The sequence below is a fragment of the Pseudophryne corroboree genome, chromosome 5 (genome assembly GCF_028390025.1).
Source record: "Pseudophryne corroboree isolate aPseCor3 chromosome 5, aPseCor3.hap2, whole genome shotgun sequence".
NCBI lineage: Eukaryota > Metazoa > Chordata > Amphibia > Anura > Myobatrachidae > Pseudophryne > Pseudophryne corroboree.
Window position 1 is genome coordinate 497,429,475 of NC_086448.1, and position 27,435 is coordinate 497,456,909.

General features: G+C 47.4%; 1 protein-coding gene and 2 pseudogenes across 5 annotated transcripts in view; 1 reads left to right on the plus strand and 2 right to left on the minus strand.

Moving 5' to 3' along the window:
* The window catches only part of PIGN (phosphatidylinositol glycan anchor biosynthesis class N), a 666,839-nt gene that overhangs the window by 416,313 nt on the left and 223,091 nt on the right, over window positions 1-27,435 (minus strand). The gene's annotated exons all lie outside the window — the stretch shown is intronic.
* LOC134931599 (5S ribosomal RNA) lies at window positions 14,885-15,002 on the minus strand (annotated as a pseudogene).
* Window positions 15,293-15,410, plus strand: LOC134929991 (5S ribosomal RNA; annotated as a pseudogene).

Below are 27,435 nucleotides of genomic sequence, written 5' to 3' on the forward strand. Positions count from 1 at the left end.
CGACAGGACAAAGCGCCTAAGTCAGACACCCTCCTAGCAGATGCAAAAGCCAACAGAAAAATGACCTTAAGCGTAAGGCATTTAAGGTCCACAGACTCAAGAGGTTCAAACAGAGACTCTTGAAGGGCATTAAGGACAACAGACAGATCCCATGGAGCCACAGGAGGGACATAGGGAGGCTGAATCCGTAGTACGCCCTGAGTGAATGTATGAACATCAGGAATAGATACAATTTTTTGATGAAACCACACCGACAAGGCAGAAATGTGAACCTTGAGGTAAGCCAGGCGAAGTACTAAATCCAGGCCTTGTTGTAAAAAAGCCAGTAGTCTGGAAGTACTAAACTTGGATGCATCGTAATTCTTAGCGGCACACCAGGTAAAGTAAGAATTCCAGACCCTATAATAAATCCGTGCAGAAGCCGGTTTGCGGGCATTCAACATAGTTTGAATAACCGCTTCAGAAAATCCTTTGACCCTCAGGAGTGAAGCTTCAAGAGCCACGCCGTCAAAGCCAGTCTTGCCAGGTCCTGGTAAACACAAGGGCCCTGAACGAGGAGGTCTGGGCGTTGAGGAAGCAGAAGAGGACGCTCGATCGAGAGACACTGCAGGTCTGAGAACCAATGCCGTCTGGGCCACATTGGAGTGAATAAAAGCAGTATTCCTCCTTCTTGCTTGAACTTCCGTAGTAGTAGTATGGCTGCAGAAAGTTCAATGGAATTGCCAGTGCGTCCATGAACGCTGCTTCAGAATCCCTTGTCCTTGCTCCGAAGACCGGAGCCTTGTGATTGTGTCGAGACGATATCAGGTCTACATCTGGTAGACCCCACTTGTCCACAAGGAGTTGGAAGACCTCTGGATGAAGACTCCACTCCCTGTCATGTACGTCCTGATGACTGAGGAAGTCCGCTTCCCAGTTGAGGAACCCCGGAATGAACACTGCCAATATTGCTGGCAGAGGACGTTCCGCACATAAAAGAATTTTTGACACTTCCATTATTGCCATGCGGCTTCGAGTGCCGCCCTTATGATTTATGTACGCCACCATGGTGGCATTGTCTGATTGTACTTGAAAAGGCCTGTTCTGTACGAAAGGCAGGGCCAGTGTCAATGCATTGAACACTGCCCGCAATTCCAGAATGTTTATTCCTCCCTGGTCCACCGAACCTGGAGAGAGTGTTTCTCCAACACAGCGCCCCAACCCCGCAGACTGGCATCCGTTGTTAGGAGGACCCAGTTGGAGATCCAGAAGGTATGACCCCTGCTCATTTGTTGGTCCTGTAGCCACCAACTCAGTGACAGACGAACCTCCGGAGTCAAGGAGATCATTTGAGACCTGATCCGGTGAGGCAGGCCGTCCCACTTGGAAAGGATTAACCTCTGCAGAGGGCTGGAATGAAATAGAGTGTACTCTTCCATGTCGAAAGCCGACATTATGAGGCCTAGTACTTGCATCGCCGAGTGTATCGACACTCTTTGGTGAGAGAGGAAGCATCTGATTTTGTCCTGAAGTTTCAGGACCTTCTCTGGAGACAAGAACAAACATTGGTTGTGTGTCCAGTAATGCCCCCAGGTGCACTATGCTCTGAGCAGGGACCAGTGAGGATTTCTTCCAGTTGATGAGCCACCCGTGGGCTTGTAGGAATTGGACCGTCAGTTCTAGATGACGGAGGAGAGCCTCTGGGGAGTTCGCCAGGATCAACAAGTTGTCCAGATACGGCAGGATCATGATACCCTGACGGCGAAGAAGGGCTGTCATGACCTTGGTGAAGATCCGAGGAGCCGTGGGCAGTCCGAAAGGCAAGGCTTATAACGGATAATGAAGGTTGCCAATAGCAAACCGCAGATATTGCTGATGCGACATGGCAATAGGTATGTGTAGGTAAGCATCCTGTATATCCAGGGATACCATATAGTCCTTGGGTTCCAAAAACAGTACAATTGAGCGCAGAGTTTCCATACGGAATTTGTACACCCTCACAAATTTGTTAAAAGATTTGAGGTTGAGTATAGGCCGGGAGGATCCATTCGGCTTCGGAACTAGAAACAGCATCGAATAGTATCCCCTGCCTCTCTGAGACAGAGGCACTGGCACTATCACTCCTGTATCCAGGAGGGATTGGACAACCAAATGTAGAGTTTGTGCTTTTAACGGATCCGAAGGGATAACCGTTGAGCAAAAATGGCGAGGGGGACATCTCTTGAAAGAAATCGCGTACCCGTGAGAGTCCACTTCCTGGACCCAGGCGTCCAAAGTGGTCTTTAACCATACCTGGGCGAACTGCAGAAGTCGGCCTCCCACCTAATCCTTCGGAACCGAAGGATTAGTACTTGGGAGAAACGCAGTCTTGGCCGACGCCAAGTCGGTCACAATCTTGTTCAGATCATTTCCAAATAGTATATCTCCCTTGAAAGGGAGTACCTCCAAGGTCTTCTTGGAGTCCAGGTCCACCGACCAGGACCGTACCCACAGAATCTGGCGAGCCAGGATAGACGTAGAAGATGCCTTGGCCGCCATAACGCCTGCATCAGAAGTCGCCTCCTGAATATAGTGGGAGGCTGTCGTAATATAGGACAGATATTGTCTGGCAGTGTCAGAAAAATTCAGAGGTAGCTCTTCCTCAATTGCTTGTACCCATGCTTCAATGCCTTTTGCAGCCCAAGAGGCTGCCATAGTGGGTCTATGGCGGTAATTCCAAGTTGATCGCAGCAGGAATTTTTTTAGCAGTTGGGCAAAACCATGTGCACTGCAGGGGGGCAGATATAACATTTGCAGAGAGAGTTAGATTTGGGTGGGTTATTTTGTTTCTGTGCAGGGTAAATACTGGCTGCTTTATTTTTACACTGCAAATTAGATTGCAGATTGAACACACCCCACCCAAATCTAACTCTCTCTGCACGTTATATCTGCCTCCCCTGCAGTGCACATGGTTTTGCCCAACTGCTAACACAATTCCTTCTGCGATCAATTTGGAATTACCCCCTATGTACAGCACCTGTAAGAGTGTAAATAGATTACAAGCAACCCTCCACACGCTTATCCGTCGGTTCCTTCAAAGAGGTGACGGTGGTGACAGGCAGAGTAGATGACACAAGACGGGCTACATGTGACTCCACTGGTGTCGGGGTTTCCCACTTGTTACTCAACTCCGCAGAGATAGAATAACAAGCTAGCATCTTTTTAGACAGGGAAAATTTATTTCCTGGAGAAGACCAGGATTCTTGATGTATGTCAATTAAATGGTCAGAATGTGGTAAGACTAATTTAGTAACCTTCTGACGTTTGAACTTATCAGGTTTCTTAGACGTATCAGGAGGATCCATCTCATCATCAATCTAAAGAATTAGCTTGATAGCTTCCACTAGGTCAGGAACATCGACCTGTGTTGTAGAATCTTCATCAGAAGCAGCGGTATCAGCATCTGATGGATCAGTATATTCCCCATCCGAATCGGAAGAATCATCCGAAATATTAGTGGATTGTGAGGAAGAAATGGCCCGCTTAGATGACCCTTTGGTCCCATTAGGGCGAGGGTTAGGTTTTTGTTTAACCAAGGACTGATTTAATTGCTGTAACTGGGTTGACAGAGTATCTGCCCATGGCGGATTAACTACAGGGACAATATGTGGCTGTAATGGCACAGGAGGTCCCACAGGGGGAGTAAATCATGTTACAATCGTAGTCAGCATATTTGAAAATGCAGACCAAGGTGGATCTGCCACAGGTGCTGCGGGCTGACTAGGGGCTGCAGAACACCCAGTACCTGAACCCTCAGCAGAAATTCTTTCCTCAGGTAAATCCGTGGCGCCAGCACTGCAAGATGCAGGAGCGTCTGCGGATTTCCCGCCCTGTGTAGCAGACATTATTGGGAATGTAGCCTTAGGGCGTATCAGTACAATATAGCCAGACAAACACAATACCTGACAAAAAAAACTAAGATATGCGACCGCAATTGCAGAGCACAAAAAGAGGATTTAAGTGGTATGAGATGACTGAAACACACAGTGAAATATACAAAGCAGTATATCCTGTGGAACACTATATGGTATATGAGACCCTGACGCACTTAGACCCCCAGGGCACAGAATATAGTGATAGCAATATGTGTGATAGACAGAATAGAATCCACATAGCAGCTATAGGCACACACAGTCACAGGTACAATGCAGAAATTATTACATATAAAAAATAAAACTGCACTGGACTAGTAATACTACATATAGAAATGTATGTATACCGATATAACAATGCAAACACTGGATGTATATCACAGAATACTTAATGTTCATATAGCAGTACACTTGTTCTTAACTAACGCTGTCTAAACGACATGTAGAATACTTAAGTGTCCTGTAAATGCACAGCGCTGTTGAGACAGGCTGCTTTACAGAGGAGAAAGTGCCCAGCAGTGCCAGGATCAGCGCAGCTCTGTGAAATGGTGCCCAAACGCTGACAGGGAGTGAGGGAGAAAGAGATGTAGCTCCAGGGTGAGAACATATGCTGTGGATGGCGCCTGGAGCTAGGGGAGGGGCTACAGGTCAGCGCCTTATCCCCTCTGCTGGACTTCACCACCGGGTACTATGGAGCCTATAATAAATGGATTTTAGTAAATCTGACCTGTGCTCCCTACCATGGTGGATATAGTGGGGTCCCTGCATGGCCACAGTGTCCACGTCAGCGGTGCAGTCCGTCTCTTGGGACCACGACTGGATCGTGATTTCGGCGGGTCCCACCTGGGGGACCCTCTTACCTCCTCCCTGAAGTGCGGCCATGCGATCCAGGAGAGCAGCAGCGGTGATGTGTGCCTGATGACCAGAGCGCCTCCACTGCAAGTACCCAGCAACCAGGGCGCGGCCCTTGAAGTCTTCTTTCTTCTTAAAAAGCTCTTATTATGGCTGCCTAGCGCAGCCCCACCTGTTAGCTGCCTGCACTGCAGGCACCAACTTAGAAACTGAGCTCCAGTGCCTGGAGGCAGTGCACTGCATCCTGGGAACAGTCAAAGTTTTAGCCTGTTGGTGCCTCGGATAAAGATCCAACTCTACACCCCCAATGTTATTCCTTGTGGAATACCAGTGTACCCCACTGCAGAAATTTACATAAAAATCACACACAGTTAATCACAAAAAAAATTACCTGCTCACATAAATCAATAATTAGAGGTAACGTTGGCTATGGTGAACTGTGCAGTCGTGATAGTCTAGTTTTAGGGGGAATTCAATTGTGCCCGAAAACGTTTTGGTCTTTACTGCAATTTTTTGGCCAACATATTTATTTTTGGGCAATTCAATTATAGACCATTTTTCACACGCGGAAAAAAATCCCAAAGGATCCTGGATTTTCGCAGCCACGAAAAAATGGTGGTCCAGCAGCGCTCAGGGTGGAGGCACCTGGGACATGTGTGACCACTTACCGGTGGAGGGGGTGAAAAAGTCTGGCAAGAACAGGATATTACTTCATTTAGTTACAGACACTCAATGTGATACCAGTAAATTTGTAAGAACACCACAGATGATTAGTGCAGTAACCTTAACAGTAAATTAAATTTCTGCTAGCTGCCGATGATGTAAGAACCATTCCGTGGATTCAAATATTTAATGATCTACTCCTGACCATGTCAGTCCAGTTTATCAATATACAATCCCCAAAGTCTGTAAAATCCAACAAACAACATCCTTTTAAATATTTGGAGTAAATTTTGTATCAAAATATAAAAATATAAGCATTTTGTGCTTCACCTCAAGTAGTGAGGGAGAGGACCCTAAGGTCCAATGTGACATTTTTGGATACAGTGACAAGAATGGTGAGAAAGGGGATGGCTAGTTTTTTTTATGCAGGCTTAGATTCCAATTAGAACAAATAGTACACAAGCAGGCTAGAGTATCACGTAAACGTAAAGAGCGAAGGCAATCCGTAAGAGAGACTTTAATTCCAGGAATGTTTTATATTCCCACATTCCCAGAAACAGTGCAGGAAAGCAGCTGGTCAATTCAATGTAGAATCAGTATTGGTGTCCCTGTCTAACAACCAATCAACAGTATATCTGAGAAAAACAGGGAGAAAATACAAGGCAAAGTCCGGAACCCTAACCCACCAAAGCGTTGTTCCATCATAAATTCTGCGAGAGCTATTTTTGGTTTCTTAGCTTGGCAGAGGAATTGCTTCATGAACCTATTAAGACATACTACATCCTGTTTGAACAAGCAAATAGGTAACAGGTGCATTAAGGAAAATATCTTTTGAAACATTATGCTTTTGAGTACCCGTCCCAAAGGAGGGGAAGACGTTTCCAGGTATCCAACATGGTGGTAACCTTGGAAATTATGGGGGAGAAATTGGCAGCATACAGTTTAGATAAATCAGTAGTAATTTATACATGCAAATAAGTGATGTTGGAAGGACCAATTTGAAAAGAAGAGGTCAAAGGGATACCAGAGAAGAGGGAAGGAGAGCCTTGCAGAAGCAAAAGTTCAAATTTGGCACTGCAAAGGAGGTGATAATCATCATAATTTCAGGTATAGAGGACTCCAGCACTGTAAGGAACAACAATAGCACCAGCAAACAGGGCTATTTTCAACTCAACATTACCAATCCGAATACCCTTAAAGGGAACAGAAGCCCGCAAAACAATAGCAAGAGATTTCAAAGCAACTGCAAAAAGAAGGGGAGAAATGGGACATCCTTGCCAGATTGAAATAAATGATTCCATAGGTCTTATCGGCATCCAGTGAATTAATCATACGTCTGTAGATTATTATGAGCAGAGGTGGAATGGATAGCCAAGATGACCCGCCTAACATTGACAACTGAGTTACAACCGCATATAAAGACAGTTTGGTCAGAGTGGATAATGGCCCTCATTCCGAGTTGTTCGCTCGGTAAATTTCATCGCATCGCAGCGATTTTCCGCTTAGTGCGCATGCGCAATGTCCGCACTGCGACTGCGCCAAGTAAATTTGCTATGAAGTTAGGATTTTTACTCACGGCTTTTTCTTCGCTCAGGCGATCGTAGTGTGATTGACAGGAAATGGGTGTTTCTGGGCGGAAACAGGCCGTTTTATGGGCGTGTGGGAAAAAACGCTACCGTTTCCGGAAAAAACGCAGGAGTGGCTGTGGAAACGGGGGAGTGTCTGGCCGAACGCTGGGTGTGTTTGTGACGTAAAACCAGGAACGACAAGCACTGAACTGATCGCAGATGCCGAGTAAGTCTGAAGCTACTCTGAAACTGCTACGAGGTGTGTAATCGCAATATTGCGAATACGTCGTTCGCAATTTTAAGATGCTAAGAGTCACTCCCAGTAGGCGGCGGCTTAGCGTGAGCAACTCTGCTAAAATCGCCTTGCGAGCGAACAACTCGGAATGAGGGCCAATATGTGGCAACTATACTTTCAAATGATCTGCAATAATTTATAGGGTGGTAGGAGTCTACCTGGCTTGCGAAGAATTTTTGAAAATGCAGAGTTAAAATGGAGAGGGAGAGAGCCTGAGAAAATTATGGTATTAATAACTGAAACCAAAGTTTCCCCTACTCTGGGAGAAAGAGTTTTATTAAAGTCACCAGTCAGGCCATCCGGGACAGGTGCTTTGGCTAGTTGCAGGTGGCCAATAGCTTTAAGAACTACATCCAGGGTTATCGGGTTTTGTAAAGACCAGGTAATCTCAGAGGGTGAACTTAGGTGTCCCAGAAAGAAGGGGGAATAGAACAGTTTTGAATAGGGGAGGCGAACTAGGTGGGGACAGAGGGGAACCAGCTGTAGTGGACGGAGGATGAGAATAATAGGATTTTAATACCCATCGGTAAATCCTTTTCTCTTCGTAGAGGATGCTGGGGATGCTTCAAGAACCATGGGGTATAGACGGGATCCGCAAGAGACATGGGCACTTTAAGACTTTAAATGGGTGTGAACTGGCTCCTCCCTCTATGCCCCTCCTCCAGACTCCAGTTAAAGGAACTGTGCCCAGGGAGACGGACATTTCGAGGAAAAGGATTTATATAATATTTAAACTAAGGTGAGATACATACCAGCTCACACCTCAACACGCCGTACAACATGGCATTCAACAATAACGCATGCAACAGCATGATCAACAACAGTCACAGACTGACTGAACTTAACTCAACATGAGCGTAACTACAACCAAACTGCAGATACAGTCCGCACTGGGACGGGCGCCCAGCATCCTCTACGGACTAAGAGAAAAGGATTTACCGGTAGGTATTAAAATCATATTTTATCATACGTCCTAGAGGATGCTGGGGATGCTTCAAGAACCATGGGGTTTATACCAAAGCTCTAGAACGGGCGGGAGAGTGCGGGTGACTCTGCAGCACTGATTGACCAAACAAGAGGTCCTCCTCCGCCAGGGTATCAAACTTGTAAAACTTTGCATCAGTAGCCACAGGCACCACAATAGGCTGGTTTACATGAAACGAGGAAACCACCTTTGGCAAAAATTCTTAACTCCGCTCTATCAGCATGGAAGATTAAATAGGGACATTTGTGAGACAAAGCCGCTAATTCAGAGACCCGCATTGCGGAAGCCAATGCTAACAACATGACTACTTTGCAAGTAAGGAACTTTAACTCAACCTTACGCAAAGGTTCAAACCAATGAGATTGCAGGAACTGCAACACCACATTCAGAACCCATGGCGCCACCGGGGGCACAAAGGGAGGTTGGATGTGTAGTACGCCTTTCACGAAAGTCTGAACTTCTGGAAGGGAGGCCAATTCTTTCTGAAAGAAAATCGATAAGGCCGAAATTTGTACTTTAATTGAGCCCAACTTTAGGCCCGCATCCACACCAGCTTGTAAAAAATGGAGCAAACGCCCCAGCTGAAATTCCTCCGTAGGAGCCTTCTTGGATTCAAACCAAGACACATACTTTCTCCAAATACGACGGTAATGCTTTGCTGTTACTTCTTTTCTAGCTTGAAGAAGTGTGGGAATGACTTCACTGGGAATACCCTTCCGGGCTAGGATTTGGCGCTCAACCGCCATGCCGTCAAACGCAGCCACGGTAAGTCTTGATACACACACGGAACCTGTTGTAACAGGTCCTCTCCTAGAGGAAGAGGCCAGGGATCTTCTATGAGTAACTCCTGAAGATCTGGATACAAGGCCCTCCTTGGCCAGTCCAGAACAATGAGTATCGCCTGAACCCTTGTTCTTCTTATGATCCTTATCACCTTTGGAATGAGTGGAAGTGGAGGGAACACATAGACCGACGGAAACACCCACGGTGTCACTAGGGCGTCCACCGCCATCGCTTGAGGGTCCCTTGACCTGGAACAATATCTCTGAAGTTTCTTGTTGAGGCGGGACGCCATCATGTCTATTTGAGGAATTCCCCAACGACTTGTCACTTCCGCAAGGACCTCTTGATGAAGACCCCACTCTCCTGGATGGAGATCGTGTCTGCTGAGGAAGTATGCTTCCCAGTTGTCCACTCCTGGAATGAAAACCGCTGACAGAGCGCTTGCATGTTTCTCCGTCAAGCGAAGAATTCTCGTGGCCTCGGCCATTGCCGCTCTGCTCCTTGTTCCACCTTGGCGGTTTATGTATGCCACTGCTGTTATGTTGTCTGACTGAATCAAGACGGGCAGACCGCGAAGGTGGTGATCCGCTTGCAGAATGCCGTTGTAAATGGCCCTTAATTCCAGAATGTTTATGTACAGACAAGCTTCCTGGCTTGACCATTTTCCCTGAAAATTTCTCCCCTGAGTAACTGCTCCCCAACCTCAGAGACTTGCATCTGTGGTCACCAGGATCCAATCCTGAATCCCGTACCTGCGTCCCTCTAGAAGGTGAGAACTGTGCAGCCACCACAGAAGAGAGATCCTGGTCCTGGAAGATAGGAATATTTTCCGGTGCATGTCCAGGTGAGACCCGGACCACTTGTCCAGCAGGTCCCACTGAAACACCCTGGCATGGAACCTGCCATACTGAATGGCCTCGTAGGCCGCCACCATCTTCCCCAGCAACCGAGTGCATTGAAGAATCAACACTCTTGCCGGTTTCATAATCTGTTTTACCATGTTCTGTATTTTCAGAGCCTTTTCCACTGGAAGAAAAACTCTCTGTAATTCTGTATCCAGAATCATACCCAGTAACGACAACCGTGTCGTCGGAACCAACTGTGATTTTGGCAAGTTTAGGAGCCAACCATGCTGTTGCCGCATCGTCAGAGAGAGTGCAACGTTTTTCAGCAATTGTTCCTTGGATCTCGCGTTTATCAGGAGATCGTCCAAGTACGGGATAATTGTGACTCCCTGTTTGCACAGGAGAACCATCATCTCCGCCATAACCTTGGTGAAAATCCTCGGAGCCGTGGATAGACCAAACGGCAACGTCTGAAATTGGTAATGACAATCCTGAACAGCAAATCTCAGGTGTGCCTGATGTGGAGGATATATGGGAACATGTAAGTAGGCATCCTTTATGTCAACCGACACCATAAAATCGCACTCCTCCAGACTGGAGATCACTGCTCGGAGAAATTCCATATTGAATTTGAAGTTTTTTAGAAAGAAATTGAGAGATTTTAGGTTCAGATACGGTCTGACCGAGCCATCCGGCTTCGGCACCACGAACAGACTCGAATAAAAACCCTCCCCCTGTTGTGACGGGGGTACCATGACAATGACTTGATTTTGACACAGCTTTAGATTGGGCCGAAAGGACTGCATCTGATAGTGAGGCGATGTCTTCTGTTGTGCAGGAACATAAGGTAAAAATGACGACTTACCCGCGGTAGCCGTAGATACCAGGTCAGTGAGGTCGTCACCAAACAAGACACTACCGTTAAACGGTAACGACTCCATCGCCTTCTTAGAGTCAGCGTCAGCATTCCATTGATGAATCCACAATGCTCTCCTTGCTGAGACTGCCATGGCATTGGCCCTTGATCCCAAAAGGCCAATATCCCTTACAGATTCTTTTAAATATGCTGCAGCGTCCTTGATATGACCCAAAGTCAAAACCACGCTATCCCTGTCTAGGGTACCCATCTCAGATGACAAGTTATCTGCCCACTTATCAATAGCGCTACTCACCCATGCCGAAGCAACGGCAGGCCTGAGTAGTGACCCTGTAGTGACATAAATGGATTTTAGTGTATTTTCTAGTGATGTGCACCGGAAATTTTTCGGGTTTTGTGTTTTGGTTTTGTATTCGGTTCCCGGCCGTGTTTTGGATTCGGACGCGTTTTGGCAAAACCTCCCTTAAAGTTTTTTGTCGAATTCGGGTGTGTTTTGGATTTACAAAAAACACTCAAAAACAGCTTAAATCATAGAATTTGGGGGTCATTTTGATCCCATAGTATTATTAACCTCAATAACCATAATTTCCACTCATTTTCAGTCTATTCTGAACACCTCACACCTCACAATATTATTTTTAGTCCTAAAATTTGCACCAAGGTCGCTGGATGACTAAGCTAAGCGACCCAAGTGGCCGACACAAACACCTGGCCCATCTAGGAGTGGCACTGCAGTGTCAGATAGGATGGCACTTCCAAAAATAGTCCCCAAACAGCACATGGTGCAAAGAAAAATGAAAGAAAAAAGAGGTGCAAGATGGAATTGTCCTTGGGTCCTCCCACCCACCCTTATGTTGCATAAACAGGACATGCACACTTTAACAAACCCATCATTTCAGAGACAAGGTCTGCCACACGACTGTGACTGAAATGAATGGTTGGTTTGGGCCCCACCCAAAAAAAGATGCAATCAATCTCTCCTCGCACAAACTGGCTCTACAGAGGCAAGATGTCCACCTCCTCCTCTTCCTCAAATTCCCCACCCCTTTCACTGTGTACATCCCCCTCCTTACAGATTATTAATTTGTCCCCACTGGAATCCACCATCTCAGGTCCCTGTGTACTTTCAGGAGGCAATTCCTGGTGAATGTCTCCACGGAGGAATTGATTATAATTCATTTTGATGAACATCATCTTCTCCAAGTTTCTGAACTGACTTCACGTGTGGCAAGTTCAAAGGGTTGCAGAACCTTGCACAACGTTGAAATCATTCTCCACTGCGCTTGAGTCAGGTGCATTCCCCCTCTTTTGCCTATATCGTAGGCAGATGTATAGGCTTGAATGGCCTTTTGCTGTTCCTCCATCCTCTGAAGCATATAGAGGGTTGAATTCCACCTCGTTACCACCTCTTGCGTCAGATGATGGCAGGGCAGGTTCAGGACTGTTTGCTGGTGCTCCAGTCTTCGGCACGCGGTGGCTGAATGCCGAAAGTGGCCCGCAATTCTTCGGGCCACCGACAGCATCTCTTGCACGCCCCTGTCGTTTTTTAAATAATTCTGCACCACAAAATTCAATGTATGTGCAAAAGATGGGACGTGCTGGAATTTGCCCAGATGTAATGCACGCACAATATTGGTGGCGTTGTCCGATGTCACAAATCCCCAGGAGAGTCCAATTGGGGTAAGCCATTCTGCGATGATGTTCCTCAGTTTCCGTAAGAGGTTGTCAGCTGTGTGCCTCTTATGGAAAGCGGTGATACAAAGCGTAGCCTGCCTAGGAACGAATTGGCGTTTGCGAGATGCTGCTACTGGTGCCGCCGCTGCTGTTCTTGCTGCGGGAGGCAATACATCTACCCAGTGGGCTGTCACAGTCATATAGTCTTGAGTCTGCCCTGCTCCACTTGTCCACATGTCCGTGGTTAAGTGGACATTGGGTACAACTGCATTTTTTAGGACACTGGTGACTCATTTTCTGACGTCTGTGTACATTTTCGGTATCGCCTGCCTAGAGAAATGGAACCTAGATGGTATTTGGTACCGGGGACACAGTACCTCAATCAAGTCTCTAGTTCCCTGTGAATTAACGGTGGATACCGGAAACACGTTTCTCACCAACCAGGCTGCCAAGGCCCGAGTTATCCGCTTTGCAGCAGGATGACTGCTGTGATATTTTATCTTCCTCGCAAAGGACTGTTGGACAGTCAATTGCTTACTGGAAGTAGTACAAATGGTCTTCCGACTTCCCCTCTGGGATGATGATCGACTCCCAGCAGCAACAACAGCAGCGCCAGCAGCAGTAGGCGTTACACTCAAGGATGCATCGGAGGAATCCCAGGCAGGAGAGGACTCGTCAGACTTGACAGTGACATGGCCTGCAGGACTATTGGCTTTCCTGTAAAGGAGGAAATTGACACTGAGGGAGTTGGTGATGTGGTTTGCAGGAGCTTGGTTACAAGAGGAAGGGATTTAGTGGACAGTGGACTGCTTCCACTGTTATCCAAAGTTTTTGAACTTGTCACTGACTTCTGATGAATGCGGTCGAGGTGACGTATAAGGGAGGATGTTCCTAGGTGGTTAACGTCCTTACCCCTACTTATTACAGCTTGACAAAGGCAACACACGGCCTGACACCAGTTGTCCGCATTTCTGTTGAAATAATTCCACACCGAAGAGGTGATTTTTTTTTGTATTTTGACCAGGCATGTCAATGGCCATATTCGTCCCACGGACAACAGGTGTATCCCCGGGTGCCTGACTTAAACAAACCACCTCACAATCAGAATCCTCCTTGTCAATTTCCTCCCCAGCAACAGCAACACCCATATCCTCATCCTGGTGTACTTCAACAGTGACATCTTCAATTTGACTATCAGGAACTGGACTGCGGGTGCTCCTTCCAGCACTTGCAGGGGGCGTGCAAATGGTGGAAGGCGCAACCTCTTCCCGTCCAGTGTTGGGAAGGTCAGGCATCGCTACCGACACAATTGGACTCTCCTTGGGGATTTGTGATTTAGAAGAACGCACAGTTCTTTGCTGTGCATTTGCCATCTTAACTCTTTTAAGTTTTCTATTAGGAGGATGAGTGCTTCCATCCTCATGTGAAGCTGAACCACTAGCCATGAACATAGGCCAGGCCCTCAGCCGTTCCTTGCCACTCCGTGTCATAAATGGCACATTGGCAAGTTTACGGTTCTCCTCAGACGATTTTGATTTAGATTTTTGGGTCATTTTACTGAGCTTTATTTTTTTTTATTTTACATGCTCTCTACTATGACATTGGGCATTGGCAGACGACGTTGATGGCATTTCATCATCTCGGCCATGACTAGTGGCAGCAGCTTCAGCACGAGGTGGAAGTGGATCTTTTTCTTTCCCTATTTTACCCTCCACATTTTTGTTCTCCATTTTTTAATGTGTGGAATTATATGCCAGTAATATATCAATAGCAATGGCCTACTACTATATATACTGCGCACAACAGAAATGCACCACAGGTATGGATGGATAGTAGAAAATATTTAGTGTGGACCCGCACTAGTCTGATGATTTCAATAAGGTGTAGGGGATAAAGATTATAAATGAATGAAAAAAACAATATACATGCAGTTATCGAGTAATTCTTAAGCTGCTAATGATTGGCGGTGCTCCCAGGAATTTTGTAGGTTAGACTACAATTAGTAAGGAGAGAAAAGACAAAAAACCCTTGTTTGGGAGCATTCATTTGTAATGATCAATATGGTATGTATAGAAAGAAAGAATTTAAATAAAACTTAACCTTTAATTGTTTCTTGAAATAAAGGAACTAATGGAAAATAAATTTGAGACTGATGTCTAGTATTTGTTAATAAAAAACTTGTTGACCTTTTTAGCACATGAGGTACAAGATAGTTGAAGAAGGTGAAAATATCAAAGAAAATGGTGTATTATATATCTCTATATATATATATGAGAGAATGTGGATGCCATGTGGTCCAATTGGTATTCAGGCATCCAGAAAAATCACTGAGCATGCCCAGAATGTAGGTATGTCTGGTAACGTGGTTGCAATGTTAATCTCAAAATTAGAGTACCAAAGAGGTGAGAGGAAGAGTAATTTGGATGTGTTGAAGGTTTCCTTTAGGATAAAAGGCCCACTGCACCTGGTATTCTCAGGAGGTTTCCCTTCCTGATACTATCCAGGCCATGCCTGCTTAGCTTCCGAGATCGGACAGGATCGGGGGTATTCAGGGTAGTATGGCCGTGGGCCGTTGTTAGGATGGAAGGAAGAAAAAGGAATGAGAGTGTGGCAGAAAGGTCTTTTCCTTGAAAAAGGCCCACTGCACCTGGTATTCTCAGGAGGTTCCCCTTCCTAATACTAACCAGGCCATACCTGCTTAGCTTCCGAGATCGGACAGGATCAAGGAAAAGACCTTTCTGCCACACTCTCACTTCTGGAAAAACCTTTTGGACTACTTATGTTTCTGATTTATGTACAGTACAGATAGTAGCAGTGGCCTCTCTCCTTATTCCTTTTTCTTCCTTCCATCCTAACAACGGCCCACGGCCATACTACCCTGAATACGCCCGATCCTGTCCAATCTCGGAAGCTAAGCAGGCATGGCCTGGATAGTATCAGGAAGGGAAACCTCCTGAGAATACCAGGTGCAGTGGGCCTTTTATCCTAAAGGAAACCTTCAACACATCCAAATTACTCTTCCTCTCACCTCTTTGGTACTCTAATTTTGAAATTAACATTGCAACCACGTTACCAGACATACCTACATTCTGGGCATGCTCAGTGATTTTTCTGGATGCCTGAATACCAATTGGACCACATGGCATCCACATTCTCTCATATATATATATAGAGAGATATATAATACACCATTTTCTTTGATATTTTCACTTTCTTCAACTATCTTGTACCTCATGTGCTAAAAAGGTCAACAAGTTTTTTATTAACAAATACTAGACATCAGTCTCAAATTTATTTTCCATTCGTTCCTTTATTTCAAGAAACAATTAAAGGTTAAGTTTTATTTAAATTCTTTCTTTCTATACATACCATATTGATCATTACAAATGAGTGCTCCCAAACAAGGGTTTTTTGTCTTTTCTCTCCTTTCTAATGGATGGATAGTATACTTGACGACACAGAGGTAGGTAGAGCAGTGGCCTACTGTACCGTACTGCTATATATTATATGTACTGGTGGTCAGCAAACTGTGCAAAACTGAAATGCACCACAGGTATGGATGGATAGTATACTTGACGACACAGAGGTAGGTAGAGCAGTTGCCTAATGTACCGTACTGCTATATATTATATATACTGGTGGTCAGCAAACTGTGCAAAACTGAAATGCACCACAGGTATGGATGGATAGTATACTTGACGACACAGAGGTAGGTAGAGCAGTGGCCTACTGTACCGTACTGCTATATATTATATATACTGGTGGTCAGCAAACTGTGCAAAACTGAAATGCACCAAAGGTATGGATGGATAGTATACTTGACGACACAGAGGTAGGTAGAGCAGTGGCCTACAGTACCGTACTGCTATATATTATATATACTGGTGGTCAGCAAACTGTGCAAAACTGAAATGCACCACAGGTATGGATGGATAGTATACTTGACGACACAGAGGTAGGTAGAGCAGTGGCCTACTGTACCGTACTGCTATATATTATATATACTGGTGGTCAGCAAACTGTGCAAAACTGAAATGCACCAAAGGTATGGATGGATAGTATACTTGACGACACAGAGGTAGGTAGAGCAGTGGCCTACTGTACCGTACTGCTATATATTATATGTACTGGTGGTCAGCAAACTGTGCAAAACTGAAATGCACCACAGGTATGGATGGATAGTATACTTGACGACACAGAGGTAGGTAGAGCAGTTGCCTAATGTACCGTACTGCTATATATTATATATACTGGTGGTCAGCAAACTGTGCAAAACTGAAATGCACCACAGGTATGGATGGATAGTATACTTGACGACACAGAGGTAGGTAGAGCAGTGGCCTACTGTACCATACTGCTATATATTATATATACTGGTGGTCAGCAAACTGTGCAAAACTGAAATGCACCAAAGGTATGGATGGATAGTATACTTGACGACACAGAGGTAGGTAGAGCAGTGGCCTACAGTACCGTACTGCTACATATTATATATACTGGTGGTCAGCAAACTGTGCAAAACTGAAATGCACCACAGGTATGGATGGATAGTATACTTGACGACACAGAGATAGGTAGAGCAGTGGCCTTCTGTACCGTACTGCTATATAGTATATACTGGTGGTCAGCAAACTGTGCAAAACTGAAATGCACCACAGGTATGGATGGATAGTATACTTGACGACACAGAAGTAGGTAGAGCAGTGGCCTACTGTACCGTACTGCTATATATTATATATTCTGGTGGTCAGCAAACTGTGCAAAACTGAAATGCACCACAGGTATGGATGGATAGTATACTTGACGACACAGAGGTAGGTAGAGCATACCGTACTGCTATATATTATATATACTGGTGGTCAGCAAACTGTGCAAAACTGAAATGCACCACAGGTATGGATGGATAGTATACTTGACGACACAGAGGTAGGTAAAGCAGTGGCCTTCTGTACCGTACTGCTATATAGTATATACTGGTGGTCAGCAAACTGTGCAAAACTGAAATGCACCACAGGTATGGATGGATAGTATACTTAACGACACAGAGGTAGGTAGAGCAGTGGCCTACTGTACCGTACTGCTATATATTATATACTGGTGGTCAGCAAACTGTGCAAAACTGAAATGCACCACAGGAATGGATGGATAGTATACTTGACGACACAGAGGTAGGTAGAGCAGTGGCCTTCTGTACCGTACTGCTATATAGTATATACTGGTGGTCAGCTAACTGTGCAAAACTGAAATGCACCACAGGTATGGATGGATAGTATACTTGACGACACAGAGGTAGGTAGAGCAGTGTCCTTCTGTACCGTACTGCTATATAGTATATACTGGTGGTCAGCTAACTGTGCAAAACTGAAATGCACCACAGGTATGGATGGATAGTATACTTGACGACACAGAGGTAGGTAGAGCAGTGGCCTTCTGTACCGTACTGCTATATAGTATATACTGGTGGTCAGCTAACTGTGCAAAACTGAAATGCACCACAGGTATGGATGGATAGTATACTTGACGACACAGAGGTAGATAGAGCAGTGGCCTACTGTACCGTACTGCTATATAGTATATACTGGTGGTCAGCAAACTGTGAAAAACTGAAATGCACCACAGGTATGGATGGATAGTATATTTGACGACACAGAGGTAGGTAGAGCAGTGGCCTACTGTACCGTACTGATATATAGTATATACTGGTGGTCAGCAAACTGTGCAAAACTGAAATGCACCACAGGTATGAATGGATAGTATACTTGACGACACAGAGGTAGGTAGAGCAGTGGACTACTGTACTGTACTGCTATATATATAGTTATACTGGTGGTCAGCAAAATTCTGCACTGTCCTCCTACTATATACTACAATGCAGCACAGATATGGAGCGTTTTTCAGGCAGAGAACGTATAATACTGGTGGTCACTGGTCAGCAAAACTCTGCACTGTCCTCCTGCTATATAATACTGCTGGTCCCCAGTCCCCACAATAAAGCAATTAGCACACTGAGCACAGATATTTGCAGCACACTGAGCACAGTCAGATATGGAGCGTTTTTCAGGCAGAGAACGTAGATATTTGCACTTGCAGAACACTGAGCACAGATATTTGCAGCACAATTTGCAGCCCACTGAACATAGAAACTGAGAGGACACCAGCCACGTCCTCTCACGATCATCTCCAATGCACGAGTGAAAAATGGTGGCGACGCGCGGCTCCTTATATAGAATACGAATCTTGCGAGAATCCGACCGCGGGATGATGACGTTCGGGCGCGCTCGGGTTAACCGAGCAAGGCTGGAGGATCCGAGTTGCTCGGACCCATGAAAAAAAAGGTGAAGTTCGGGCGGGTTCGGATCCCGAGGATCCGAACCCGCTCATCACTAGTATTTTTCTGCTAGCGATCCGCAGGATCTTTTAGGGCTACCGTGTCAGTAGACGGAAGCGCCCCCTTCTTGTATAGACGCGATAAAGCTTTGTCTACCGTGGAGGTTGACTCCCACTTTTCCCTGTCCCCAAATGGAAACGGATATGCCACTGGAATTCTTTTGGGAACCTGTATTTTCATGTCAGGATTTTCCCAAGCCTTTTCAAAAAGCGCATTCAGTTCATGAGAGGGAGGAAACGTTACCTCAGGTTTCTTTCCTTTATATATACAGACCCTAGTATCAGGGACAGTAGGGTCCTCCGTGATATGTAACACGTCTTTTATCGCCACAATCATGTACTGAATGCTTTTAGCCAGTTTTGGATTTAATCTGGCATCACTATAGTCGACACTGGAATCAGAGTCCGTGTCGGTATCTGTATCAGCTATCTGGATAAATGCACGTTTCTGTGACCCCGAAGGAATCTGAGCTTGTGACAAAGCATCCTCCATGTACTTTCTCCATGTCTGGTTCTTAGACTCAGATTTATCAGATTTTTTAGACAACCGAGACACATTTGCATTCAAAACATTCAACATATTTACCCAATCGTCCGTCGGCTGTGCCGACACGGTCACTCTCACAGACTTTTCTGTCCCCACTCCAGCCTCCTCCTCGGAAGAGCACTCAGCCTCAGACATGTCGACATACACGTACCGACACCCACAACCACACTGGGCCTATAGGAGACAGACCCACAATAAAGCCTGTTAGAGAGACACAGAGGAAGTTCTGCCAGCTCACAACCCAGCGCTTATCCCGGTACTGAAGCGAGTAAAACGACTGCCCAGACCTGTTAGCGCTTTAGAAATATATTAACACAGCACCAAATCACTTGTGCCCCCTCCCCCCCGGTTTTTCACCCTGTTACTTGCACAGCAGTGTGGAGGAACAGGGCCAGCGTCTCTGCAGTCTTCTGTGAAGAGAAAATGGCGCCGTTCAGAGCTGTGTGGGCTAAGCCCTGCCCACTACATGGCGCGCTTAAGTCCCGCTTAAATTTATATTTATACTGGCGGGTGTCCCTTAACTAGTGCCTAGGCACTGTTTTAACATATGCCAGTTAAGTTTGAGGTCATCATGCTGCCCAGGGCGGCCCCCCTGCGCCCTGTACCCTGCAGTGCTGTGTAATGTGTGGGAGCATGGCGTGCAGCGCGGCCGCTGCGCGGTACCTCAAACGCGTCTTCTGCCATCTTCTGATCTTCTCATACTCACCCGGCTTCTATCTTCCGGCTCTGTGAGGGGGGTGACGGCGCGGCTCCGGGAACGAGCAGCTAGGCGGACCAAGTGATCGAACCCTCTGGAGCTAATGGTGTCCAGTAGACTAAGAAGCAGAGCCTTTGAACTCAGAGAAGTAGGTCTGCTTCTCTCCCCTCAGTCCCACGATGCAGGGAGCCTGTTGCCAGCAGGTCTCCCTGAAAATAATAAACCTAACAAAATAATTTTTCCAAGAAACTCAGGAGAGCTCCTCAGTGTGTGACCAGTCTCTCTGGGCACAGAATCTAACTGGAGTCTGGAGGAGGGGCATAGAGGGAGGAGCCAGTTCACACCCATTTAAAGTCTTAAAGTGCCCATGTCTCCTGCGGATCCTGTTTATACCCCATGGTTCTTGAAGCATCCCCAGCATCCTCTAGGACGTATGAGAAGCAGGGCTTCATTGAAAGATCTTATGACCTTATCCCAGTATTAAAAGTGGGAAGAGTGTCCTGTGGAGTTTTTCAGGGATGGATTGCCATAGGAGGGGGGAGTGCCATTTAGAAGGTTCATTATGAGGTGACCAGTCTTACTGCCAAACTTATAGAACTGATAATGGGCCAACAAGAGGTAGCCGTCTCCAAAACTGGTCTTCGCACAAAGATAAAGATGTTTGGTGTGGGGATCACAGTGAGTGTTATATTGTTGAAAGGCTGCAGACAGAGACCTCTGAAGGGTCGAGTATTGTGTAGAATACTTCCTATTATTAGCAGAGATGATCTCTCCTCAAAGGACCGATTTAGTCGTCATCCAGAAAAGGACAGGGTCAGATTCTAAATGGGAGAGATTATTTTTATACTCTTCCCACACAGCTTAAAGATGGTTCGTCAATTTAAGGAAACGAGAAGGGTGGACAGGAACCTTCATGATTTGTAAGCAGGATCATCTAGGTTATGTAAGGTAGTAAAGACTAGGGCATGGTCTGACAAAGACATAGCCTAAATCTGCGAGTCTATAACTCTAGGCAATAAATCATTGGAGAGTAAGATGTAGTCAATACGTGACAATGTATTATGGGCAGCAGAGAGGCATGTATATTCTCTATTGGTGGGGTGTAATGCCCTCTAGAATTCAGCAACTTGGAGTCTTTCCTCTAAAAGAGGGACACCTAATTTATGAAGGGAGAGGGCATGGGAAGAGTGGGCAGTCCTGTCGAGTATAGGGGAGTAAGTTACTGTATATTAAGATCACCAAATTATATAATAGGGATGTCATTAAGGGTGGCAGAGAGTGAGTACACATTCAGAGCATAAACATTAAAAGGGCATATTTAAGACCCTGTATAGGAAGAGTGACTACAATAAAATGACCATTAGGATCACTAATAGTAGACAGGACTTTTAGGTGCAGCTGATGCCTTGCCAGAATGGTAACACCTCAGGATTTTAATTTACATGAGTCAGAAGCTACCACCGTCCAACTGACCACGTTGATCTTTGTGACCTGCGCTGGTATAAGTGAATTTCCTGGAGGAAAGCAAGGTCTTTTGTTTGTTGAGGTAAATGAACATCTTTCGCCGTTTCGCCAGAGAGTTAAACCCTCCAACTTTCCAGGATCCAATTTTAAGGTCAGACATCACTCAGCGGAGTTCACAAAGGGCAGTATAAGTTAACAGAAATTACCTGTAACCCAGATAGATGATGGGAGTAAGGAAGGGGAGGGGAAAGAACAAAAGGGACAAGACAAGAATATGGTAAACATGAAAAATACAAGCCTACTAAATAGAACTAAATATTGGGGGAAATAACACAGTAGAGTAGCATTTAACTTCCAGGGTACATATACAATACAAATGAGGGGTAACATAAACGAGGACCTCCTGGCAAAGAGGCAATATCAGCCCGGGGGGTGGGAGAGGGAGGGGTGAGGACCACCCACCATGTGATATCAGTACATAAAAGTAAGTGGCAGACATGCAGAAATAGCACTGGGCCAATGACAGTCAAACCCATATTCAGGATAAGACCAAGTGGAGATGGAGAATAATAACCAGTATAACAACCACGTGGCAGGTGTAAACATGGAGAGGTGGACAGCCTATCGATAAGGAGGCAGGATGTAGACAAGGATGTTGATTATATGAAGAGTGTTGCAGGAGACAGGCATCTCATGGAGGAAATATCCCTCGTAAATTGGGGACAGGTCACTTAAATCCACAGCTTAGGATAGTTCCTGTATGTATGCATTGGCATCAGCAGGGGTGGATCAGACTACAGCTCTATACCTTTACATAAAAATAGACCCATTATCAGGATGATGATGATGATGATGATGATAATGATGACAAGTCTCCCAGCTTGCCACATGGTTGGAAATAAATCATAAGTATTAAAATGTATTCATATATTCCTTAAAAACAGCAGGGGTTATGGTAATAAGATGTTTTTAAGAAACTAAAGGGAGGGATATAACAAGAGCTGCTGATGTCCTCTATAGCCATTAAAAGTTAAGGAGAAGGGAGCATAAATTCTCTCATCTTAAAAGGATAGTTCCTCCTGATCCAGTGGTCCAACAAAAAAACAACTTGTCAATCACCCAGCAGCAAATAGAGGAGCCTTAAGTGACCAATTATAGCGTACAGAAGACTTAGGTTATTTGGCACATTATAACACTCTCTTTGGATAGCAACTCTGTGGTGGCAACAGGCTACTCTAGAGTTAAGAATGGATCCTTTTCTGAAGTGGATTATTATCGGCTTTTTCATCAATACATACAGAAACTCAACATAAACCTGCAGTAATTAAGACTAGGTTGGAGAAAATTCTGTGTTGCAAATGCATGTTACATTTCTAAGAAAATTTAACAAATATTGGGGATTTCTTCACATTTATCACTTTGATGAATTAGGCATTGTGGTGCACTCCATAGTAATAATAAATGAAGAGAGGAGTCAAATTTATGTTACAAATTAGATCAGCTTTAGAACATATTTCAAGATGGTACCTGTGCCTTAACAAGACAGGGATGATGTTCCTTTATCACAGATCATCATAGCATATACTGTCACATATCAAAGAAATGTAACGATTTCTAGGGTTCTCTGTGTGTGCGTACTTGGAAAGATGTCAGCTGAAGCCAGGTGAAAATTAAGTAAAGTTTATTGTGGAAAAAGTAATAGTAAAAATAAATATAAACTGGATCCTTGATTGCATGGAACAAAACACGATAAATGGAATATTTCAGGTTAAACATAGATGCAAAATAAACATGAAGGTATCCGGGTTTAAATCAAGCAGGGGAAAAATAACATACCAAAAAACGAAGTGATCAGGCAGGAATGGAAACAAACTGCAAATAATAGTCCAGGAATGTAGATGCTGAACCGGCAGGGTAAGAAGTCCATAAGCAAGGCACATGAGTTAGCAAACTGCAGGGAAGTCTCCAAGATGCATATAAGGCAGAATCTGGACAGGATTACTGGAGAGAGCCCAGTCTCACTCCATACGGAACCACAATGATCTGCAACTAGGTGCCTGTGAGCTGGAGTTAAATAGCAGCACCAGGTGTTGGGCTGCAGGTGCACACAATCAGGTAATTACCCTGCAGAGGCAGTGTGCAACTGCCATTCAGACCTGAGGCAACAAGTGAGACCCCTAGAGGCAGGAATGAGGTAATGCAAGGCAAAACAAACACAAATATTCCTAACATTATCCCCCCCTTAAACAGGCGGATTCCAGACGCCTCAAAGTTCACCTTCTCTTCTTTTTTCCTCTTTTCTTTTTGGGTTGCCTAGACCTACTAGAAGGTGTCACAAAGACACTACTTGGCAATACAGGTCCATCAATAACAAGTCTCGGATCATACAGAAGCTCACTCTCAGAGTCGGAGCCACAACCCAGCGGTAGAACTGACTTCTTATTTTCCTGTATGGAATCAAGAGCGGATGGTAAATTTGTAGATGCTAAACTTGCCGAGCAATCTGTGTGAACACCTAGAGATACCTGCCCACATCTGAAAAACTGAGGGTGCTCCCCAGACTGCAAAGGCAGGTTCTCAGACGGGCACACCTTAATAGACTCATCTAGGAGAGTGAGGACAGTTGGTGGACAGAATCTTTCGGTCACAGCTTTGAGGAAAGCGGGCAAATCTTGTAACACTGGATCTCCCTTATCAATAAGACCATTTACCCACTTCAAGGCCCTCCCTCTGAATCTCATACATAAGTTAGCAATGATATCAATAGGGGACAAGTCATCAAAACTCAGAAAATATCTGAAGAGAGCTAAACAGTGAGAGATATTTCCGTAAAAGTAAGGCAGTTCCTCAACGACTTGGGTTTCCAAATTAGATTTAACATCAGGGAGGATAGACAACTGTGGCCTCCCAGACAAGACGGACTCTTCTTGCACCTTAGACAGAGAAGTCTCAGATGGCCTCGGCTGGGCAGATACCTCGGGCAAATCTTGGATCTCGGGCATGGCAGGCACCTCTATCTGGTGCTGGACAGGCGGAACCCCCTCCTGGGGCTGGACAGGCGGAACCCCCTCCTGGGGCTGGACAGGCGGAACCCCCTCCTGGGGCTGGACAGGCGGACCCCCCTCCTGGGGCTGGACAGGCGGAACCCCCTCCTGGGGCTGGACAGGCGGACCCCCCTCCTGGGGCTGGGCAGGCAGAACCCCCTCCTGGGGCTGGGCAGGCAGAACCCCCTCCTGGGGCTGGGCAGGCAGAACCCCCTCCTGGGGCTGGGCAGGCAGAACCCCCTCCTGGGGCTGGGCAGGCAGAACCCCCTCCTGGGGCTGGACAGACCTTGGCCGGACCTCTGGCAAGGTGGACACCTCTCGGACCTCTGGCAAGGCGGGCACCTCTCGGACCTCTGGCAAGGCGGGCACCTCTGGCAAGGCGGGCACCTCTCGGACCTCTGGCAAGGCGGGCACCTCTCGGACCTCTGGCAAGGCAGGCACCTCTCGGACCTCTGGCAAGGCGTGGACCTCTGGCAAGGCGTGGACCTCTGGCAAGGCGGGCACCTCTCGGACCTCTGGCAAGGCGGGCACCTCTCGGACCTCTGGCAAGGCGTGGACCTCTGGCAAGGCGGGCACCTCTCGGACCTCTGGCAAGGCGGGCACCTCTCGGACCTCTGGCAAGGCGGGCACCTCTCGGACCTCTGGCGAGGCGGGCACCTCTCGGACCTCTGGCGAAGCGGACACCTCTCGGACCTCTGGCGAAGCGGACACCTCTCGGACCTCTGGCGAAGCGGACACCTCTCGGACCTCTGGCGAAGCGGATACCTCTCGGACCTCTGGCGAAGCGGATACCTCTAGGACCTCTGGCGAAGCGGACACCTCTTGGACCTCTGGCGAAGCGGACACCTCTCGGACCTCTGGCCGTGAGGCAAGGGCAACAGGGACCTCATGCCGTGAGGCAAGGGCAACAGGGACCTCATGCCGTGAGGCAAGGGCAACAGGGACCTCATGCCGTGAGGCAAGGGCAACAGGGACCTCATGCCGTGAGGCAAGGGCAACAGGGACCTCATGCCGTGAGGCAAGGGCAACAGGGACCTCATGCCGTGAGGCAAGGGCAACAGGGACCTCATGCCGTGAGGCAAGGGCAACAGGGACCTCATGCCGTGAGGCAAGGGCAACAGGGACCTCATGCCGTGAGGCAAGGGCAGCAGGGACCTCATGCCGTGAGGCAAGGGCAACAGGGACCTCATGCCGTGAGGCAAGGGCAGCAGGGACCTCATGCCGTGAGGCAAGGGCAGCAGGGACCTCATGCCCGAAGGCAAGGGCAGCAGAGACCTCATGCCCGAAGGCAAGGGCAGCAGGGACCTCATGCCCGAAGGCAAGGGCAGCAGGGACCTCATGCCCGAAGGCAAGGGCAGCAGGGACCTCATGCCCGAAGGCAAGGGCAGCAGGGACCTCATGCCCGAAGGCAAGGGCAGCAGAGACCTCATGCCCGAAGGCAAGGGCAGCAGGGACCTCATGCCCGAAGGCAAGGGCAGCAGAGACCTCATGCCCGAAGGCAAGGGCAGCAGGGACTTCATGCCCGAAGGCAAGGGCAGCAGGGACCGACACCCCTCCTGGGGTCGCAGGGCCGGACACCCCTCCTGGGATCGCAGGGCCGGACACCCCTCCTGAGGTCGCAGGGCCGGACACCCCTCCTGAGGTCGCAGGGCCGGACACCCCTCCTGGGGTCGCAGGGCCGGACACCCCTCCTGAGGTCGCAGGGCCGGACACCCCTCCTGAGGTCGCAGGGCCGGACACCCCTCCTGAGGTCGCAGGGCCGGACACCCCTCCTGAGGTCGCAGGGCCGGACACCCCTCCTGAGGTCGCAGGGCCGGACACCCCTCCTGAGGTCGCAGGGCCGGACACCCCTCCTGAGGTCGCAGGGCCGGACACCCCTCCTGGGGTCGCAGGGCCGGACACCCCTCCTGGGGTCGCAGGGCCGGACACCCCTCCTGAGGTCGCAGGGCCGGACACCCCTCCTGGGGTCGCAGGGCCGGACACCCCTCCTGGGGTCGCAGGGCCGGACACCCCTCCTGGGGTCGCAGGGCCGGACACCCCTCCTGGGGTCGCAGGGCCGGACACCCCTCCTGGGGTCGCAGGGCCGGACACCCCTCCTGGGGTCGCAGGGCCGGACACCCCTCCTGGGGTCGCAGGGCCGGACACCCCTCCTGGGGTCGCAGGGCCGGACACCCCTCCTGGAGTCGCTGGGCCGGACACCCCTCCTGGGGTCACAGGGCCGGACACCCCTCCTGGGGTCGCTTGGCCGGACACCCCTCCTGGGGTCGCTTGGCCGGACACCCCTCCTGGGGTCGCTTGGCCGGACACCCCTCCTGGGGTCGCTTGGCCGGACACCCCTCCTTTTGAAATTTGAGCACCACAGTGGCATAACTGAGCAGAATTTGGCACTATGGCAGAATGAGGAAAGCTCTTTTTATGTTTGCGAGCAGGACATAACTGAATAAAATGTCCCGACCTGCCGCAATAAAAACAGAGCTTCTTATCCCTTCTATGTCTCCTTTCTTCCTCAGAGAGGCTGGGTCGTGGAAAGCTCCAAAACTTGCCTTTGCTTATGCTAGGAAAACAGCAGCCAGAATTGAGAGCACCAGACTGATCTTTTCCCCTTTTTTCCTGCGTCTCCTTAAAGGGAGCAGGTAATCTTACTGAACCTTCAGGCAGAGCAGACAGTATCTCTGAAGATAGGATTTGAATACCCTCCAGTTTCTCTCTGAAATCCACCAGCAATGCAGGACTCAAAAACGGCAAAAACTTGAGAGGCAGGGAACCTTTCTGAAGTGAAGCCATTTTATGAGATTCAGCTGAATCAAAACAAAACTCCTGCACACGTTTATTTTGGCAGATCATTCTGTAACGATTTCTAGGGT